A 6,567-nucleotide genomic window follows, 5' to 3' on the forward strand; every position below is an offset into this window, starting at 1 on the left:
AAAAAGCAAGAGAGTTCCAGAAAAACATCTATTTCTGCTTTATTGACTATGCCAAAGCCTTGACTGTGTGGATCACAATAAACTGTGGAAAATTCTGAAAGAGATGGGCATACCAGACCACCTGACCTGCCTCTTGAGAAACCTGTATGCAGGTCAGGAAGCAACAGTTAGAACTGGACATGGAACAACAGACTGGTTCCAAAGAGGGAAAGGAGTATGTCAAGGCTGTATATTGTCACCCTACTTATTTAACTTCTATGCAGAGTACATCATGAGAAACACTGGGCTGGAAGAAGCACAAGCGGGAATCAAGATTGCCAGGAGAAATATCAATAACCTCAGATATGCAGGTGACACCACCCTTATAGCAGAAAGTGAAGAACTAAAGAGCCTCTTGATGAAAGTGAAAAAGGAGAGCAAAAAAGTTGGCTTAAAGCTCAACATTCAGAAAACTAAGATCATGGCATCTGGTCCCATCATTTCATGGGCAATAGATGGAGAAACAGTGGAAACAGTGGTAGACTTTATTTTTGGGGGCTCCAAAATCACTGCAGATGGTGATTGCAGCCATGAAATTAAAAGCAGCTTACTCCTTGGAAGAAAAATTATGACCAACCTAGACAGCATATTAAAAAGCAGACACATTACTTTGCTAACAAAGGTCCTGCTAGTCCAGGCTATGGTTTTTCCAATAGTCATGTATGGATGTGAAAGTTGGACTATAAAGAAGGCTGAGTGCTGAAGAATTGATGCTTTTGAACTGTGGTGTTGGAGAAGACTTTTGAGAGTCTCTTGGACTGCAAGGAGATCCAAACAGTCCATCATAAAGGAGATCAGTTCTGGGTGTTCATTGGAAGGAGTGATGCTGAGGCTGAAACTCCAATACTTTGGCCACCTGATGCAAAGAGCTGACTCATTTGAAAAGACTCTAATGCCTGGAAAGATTGAAGGCAGGAGGAGAAGAGGACAACAGAAGATGAGATGGATTGTTGGGTGGCATCACCGACTAGATGGACATGAGTTTGAGTAAACTCTGGGAGTTGGTGATGGACAGGGGGGCCTGGTGTGCTGCAGTCCATGGGGTCACAAAGAGTTGGACACAACTGGGGGACTGAACTGAGCTGAGATATTCCCACCTCCTAACCCTCCAAATCTGTGAAGACATCACCTTTCACATCAAAAGGGATTTTGCACATATGATTATGTTAGGATCTTGAGGTGAGGAGGTTACCCTGGAGTGTGCTTGTGGACCCAGTGGACTCCCAGGAGTCCTTAGAGGAAGAGGCAGGAGGCTCAGAATCAGAGAAGAAGGCAAGCAGAGATGGGAGGGACATGGGGCCACAAGCCAAGGAATGCAGGCAACAATGGAAATTGGAAACAGCAACCAAGATTCTCCCCTAGAGCTGCCAGAGGCAACAAGTAGAGCCTCACTGTCCCATTTTAGGCTTCTGACCTGCAGAATTCTAAAGTGATATGTGCTATTAAAAAAAAAAAAAGTTTGTTTGTTTGGCTGTGCTGTGTCTTAGTTGTGTACACAAGATCTTTGTTGTGGCATGCAGGATCTTTTTTACTTGAGTCATGCAAACTCTTAGCTGTGGCTTGTAGGATCTAGTTCCCTGACCAGAGTTAGAAACCGAGCCCTCCTGTGTTGAGAGCATGGAGTCTTAGCCAGTGGGCCATCAGGGAAGTCCCAATATGTGCTCTTTTAAGCCAGTATATCTGCAGTACTTAGTCACAGAAGCAAAAAGACTTGTCTCAAAATAAACATTAAAATCAGACTTTGTAATCTCTGAGGGCCTCCCTGTACAAGAGGCTGACTTCCTTTCTCCTTGTCCCTCTCCCCTGATCCCCGTTCTCCCCCCAGTCAGCTCCAGTCCTTGCCCCCCAACCCAAGACTGCTGTGTTCTGACTGGTGCCACACCTGCTCACTGATGCCGCTCCTGGGTTCTTTGTCTGTGGGTTTAGACACATGTGGGCAGATGAAACATAATTAAGATGAACCTGAACGTAAGAAGCTGTGGCCCCCTGGGGCCTGTGGGGGAGAGATGAGAGGGGACATCACCTTGGAGTGTCGCTTGCAGAAAGATGGAATCTGGACCTCATGGTGTCCCCCAAGAGGTCACTGTAACCTGGTCTGTGTCGATGTCCAGCACCCATTCCCTCTTCTGGCATCTTATCTGCTTTAGCCTTTTTGTACTATTATACTTTTTTTTTTGTCTTTTTTCCTTCTCTCTCTCTCTCTCTTTTTTTTTTTTGCAAATTTACTTTAATACACAGATACAAAAGCAACAAATACAGATTCACAGCATTTATAAGAAATCAAGTAGCATTGTAAATAAATTTTTTAAACAAAATTTCAGAGAAAGTACATATTTGCACAAGTGGGCTTGTACAACACACATCAGCCGTCAACAGCTATGTCCTCAGTCGGGAAGCTGTCACCTGACCTAGACAGATAACAGCGTCTTGATGTTGATGAGTTAGAATTGAAGGAAAAAGTGAAAACAAAAGTATTAGCTGCCCAGTTGTGTCTGGCTCTCTGTGACTCCATATTCCGTAGCCCGCCAGGCTCCTCTGTCCGTGAGATTTCCCAGGCAAGAATCCTGGAATGGGTAGCCATTTTCTTTCCCAGGTCTCTCTTTCTTAATAACTCTTCTATTTTTTTTTTTAACTCTTCTATTTTGGAATAATTTTAGGTTTATACAGAAAAGTTGCAAAGATAGTACAACTTCCCACAAATGTTCACATCCTTTTAAAAATTTATTTATTTATACACTTGTGGCTGCCCTGGGCCTTTGTTGCTGCCCTTGGGCTTTCTCTTGTTGCAGTGACCGGGCGTCACTCTCTAGGTGCGGTGCACAGGCTTCCCATCGCAGCGGCGTCTCTTGTTGTGGAGCGTGGGCTCTAGGGTGTGTAGGCTTCAGTAGCCGTAGCTTGCAAGCTCTAGAGCACAGCACAGGCTCAGTAGTTACAGCACTTGGGCTTAGTTGCTCTGCAGCATGTGGGATCTTCCTGGATGAGGGATCAAACCTGTGTCCTCTACATTGGCAGGTGGATTCCCAAGTACTGGACCACCAGGAAAGCCATAATGTTCACATTTTTTTTTAAAAAAAAATCATGATTTGTCAAAACTAAGAAGTTAATATTGATATGGCACTAGTAACTAAACTGCATATTTTATTCAGATTTCACCCATTTTTCCACTAACATTCTTTTTCTTTCCCAGAGTCCAAGGGATTTGGACCCCACAGGGATTTAACACTTTGCATTCCTTTTAATTCTATGAGTGAACTGGGCTCCCTCCCACCTTTCTACCTTTGACCCTGTCATTTACTTTGTTTACAGTAACTTTCCCTTCCCAGTTCCCACAGAAGTCCTATTCATCCTGCTACAACCCCTCTTGCAGGCAGGGATGCTGTCGGGAGGCTGGTAGGAGACGGTTAGGAGATCTGGCTGTAATATTAAATGGGGAGAATTTCCACTGCCCCTTCCATACTCAGGATCTCATTTGACTCTCATTTGGTTTTTTATTTATTTGTTTTTAATTGAAGGATAATTGCTTTATAGTATTGCATTTGTTTCTACCAAACATCAACATGAATCAGCCATAGGTTTACTCATGTCTGCTTCCACTTGAACATCCCTCCCACCTCCCTCTAGGCTGTTATCCAGCCCCAGTTTGAGTTCCCTGAGTCATACAGCAAACTCCCATTGGCTATCTGTTTTACATATGGTAATGTAAGCGTCCATGTTACTTTCTCCATACCTGCTACCCTCTCCTTCTCCCCTGCTACCCCAGCTGTTCTCCTTTGGTTTTGATGTAAGAAAGAAAGAAAGTGAAGTTGCTCAGTCATATCTGACTCTTTGTGACCCTGTGGACTGTAGCCCCCTGGGCTTCTCCATCCATGGGATTTTCCAGGCAAGAATACTGGAGTGGATTGCTATTTCCTTCTCCGGGGGATCTTCCTGACCCAGGGATTGAACCCAGGTCTCCCACATTGCAGGCAGACGCTTTACCCTCTGAGCTACCAGGGAAGCCTTTGTTTTGATGTAACCTTTATGCAAATCCAAGCTAGTGTGTCTTATTGCTCACTCCCTGCTCCCCCCTACTCAAGAGCCTGCATCTACAGGTGAGCTTTTCAGGATCGCACAGGTGGCTGGAATCAGAGCTCAAACAGAGCGCAGGTCTCTGACCTCTGGGAGTTTCATTGGTTCCTCTGTCGTGTGTGATGATCCACCCCCACGTTCCTGCGCTGTCTGGTCTGGGGGTGCTTTGGTGTAACACTTGGCTTGGTTTGGTGGGTGGAGGGTTTCCTGTGGTTTCACAGCAGCTGCATATTTAGATAAAACTGCATTATCCTTGGCCTCAGGGACTTTCTTCAGGCTGTTCCAGCTTACGCTGTCACTGGTGTCCCCCCAACCCTTCCACCCACCTCTGCCAAGCAGTCCAGGAAACCCCCCCAGAATGCCAGAACCTTGGACCCCCTAACTCTACCCACCTCCACCCTCCCATCGTCCTCTGTGCCCCCCAGTCCCCTGCTTTTCTGTCTTCCTTTCACCCTCCTTCCTCTCCTTCCTTCCTTCCTTTCTCTCCTGCGCTGCATGGCATGTGGGGATCTTACTTCCCCGACCAGGGACTGAACCCAGACCCCCTGCAATGGAAGCCCAGTCTTAACCACTGGACCACCAGGGAAGTCCTTAACCATGTTTTCATAATCTGTACAAAAGGAACAAAATACTCACTTCCAGGATCACTGTGGGACCCTATGGGAAACATCTCTGCACAGTGAACAACCACTAAATACTGCCTCCCTTCCCTGGACTGAGGACTGCTGGCCGGCCACTCTTGGGTTCCTTAATGGCTCGGTGGGGAGGAGGTTTGGAGGCGGGCCCTCGGCTCTGCTACTCTGGGGGAGGGGGTGGTCAGGCCAGCCTGGGGGGTGAGCCCACAGCAACTGCCCCGAGCCTTTGCCCGGCTGCGGGACAGGCTTTGCCTCGGTCCTCCCCTGCCCAGACTCTGGGCTTCTCTGGGCTGGGAAGAGGAGAGCAGTCTCCTCTTTGAGGGCAGCGTCATCCTCTCTCAAGGCTGAGACTGACACCCGGAGACCCTCCCCACTTTTCTGGCCTCACTGCGCCCGGTGGCGCCAACACTCTCCTCGGCTCACCCTGTCCCACAGATGTGGCGCCAACACTCTCCTCAGCTCACCCTGTCCCACAGATGTGGCGCCAACACTCTCCTCGGCTCACACTGTCCCACAGATGTGGCGCCAACACTCTCCTCGGCTCACCCTGTCCCACAGATGCTAACTCTTCTGCTCGGCTAGAAATACCGTCTTATTTTTAGCGCTGGCCCTGGTCCATCCCACTGCACCCCTCCCTGCCTGGGCTTGTCCAGATCTGCAACTCCTTTTCCCCAGTCCTGAGAACCGCAGGAATGTTCCCCCGGCACTGCACTTCCACGGGCCCTGCTCGAACTTCTCTCTCTCTCTGCCCCATTTGCTTGCACACAGTCTATTTCTGCCACACTCTGCTAAGTGTCTCCCAACGCCGCCTCCTCTCCTGTTCCCCTCCCCCGCCGCGCCCTCCAGAAGAGAGGAACAGCCCTAGGAAACCCTCACAGCTGGAAGGGACAAGGGAAGAGGGCAACTGAGTTTATGCAGCCTACACACACACCCACCACACCACACACACACCACACATACACACACCACACACACACCACATATACACACATCACACACACACACCACACACACACACCACACACACACACCACATATACACACACCACATATACACACACCACACACACATACACCACATATACACACACCACACACACACCACACACACCACACACACCCCCCCCACACACACCACACACACACACACCACATATACACACACCGCAAACACACCACATATACACACACCGCACACACACACACCACATATACACACACCACACACACACCACATATACACACACCACACATACACACCACATATACACACACCGCACACACACACACACATATACACACACCACATATACACACACCACACACACACCACATATACACACACCACACACACACACCACATATACACACACCACACACACACACACCACACACACACACACCACACACACACACCACACACACACACACCACATATACACACACCACATATACACACACCACACACACACCACATATACACACACCACACACACACACACCACATATACACACACCACACACACACACACCACATATAGACACACCACACACACACACACCACACACACACACACCACATATACACACACCACACACACACACACATACATACTATGTTCTGCTTTCCATGGCATGAGGTTGGCTGTGGCTGGATCAGCTCGGTTTTCTGAGGCAGTTAACCAAGAGTCTACAACACTTTTCCCCTCGATTTAAATTCAAGATGAACAAACAAGCACTCCCTTTGGAGACAAAGAGTTGAGGGCTGACATTGATGCAGAACAGCAAGCTTCTGAACCGAGGCGGGCGGTGGGTGTTTCCCTGA

The sequence above is a fragment of the Ovis aries genome, chromosome 3 (genome assembly GCF_016772045.2).
Source record: "Ovis aries strain OAR_USU_Benz2616 breed Rambouillet chromosome 3, ARS-UI_Ramb_v3.0, whole genome shotgun sequence".
Taxonomy (NCBI): domain Eukaryota; kingdom Metazoa; phylum Chordata; class Mammalia; order Artiodactyla; family Bovidae; genus Ovis; species Ovis aries.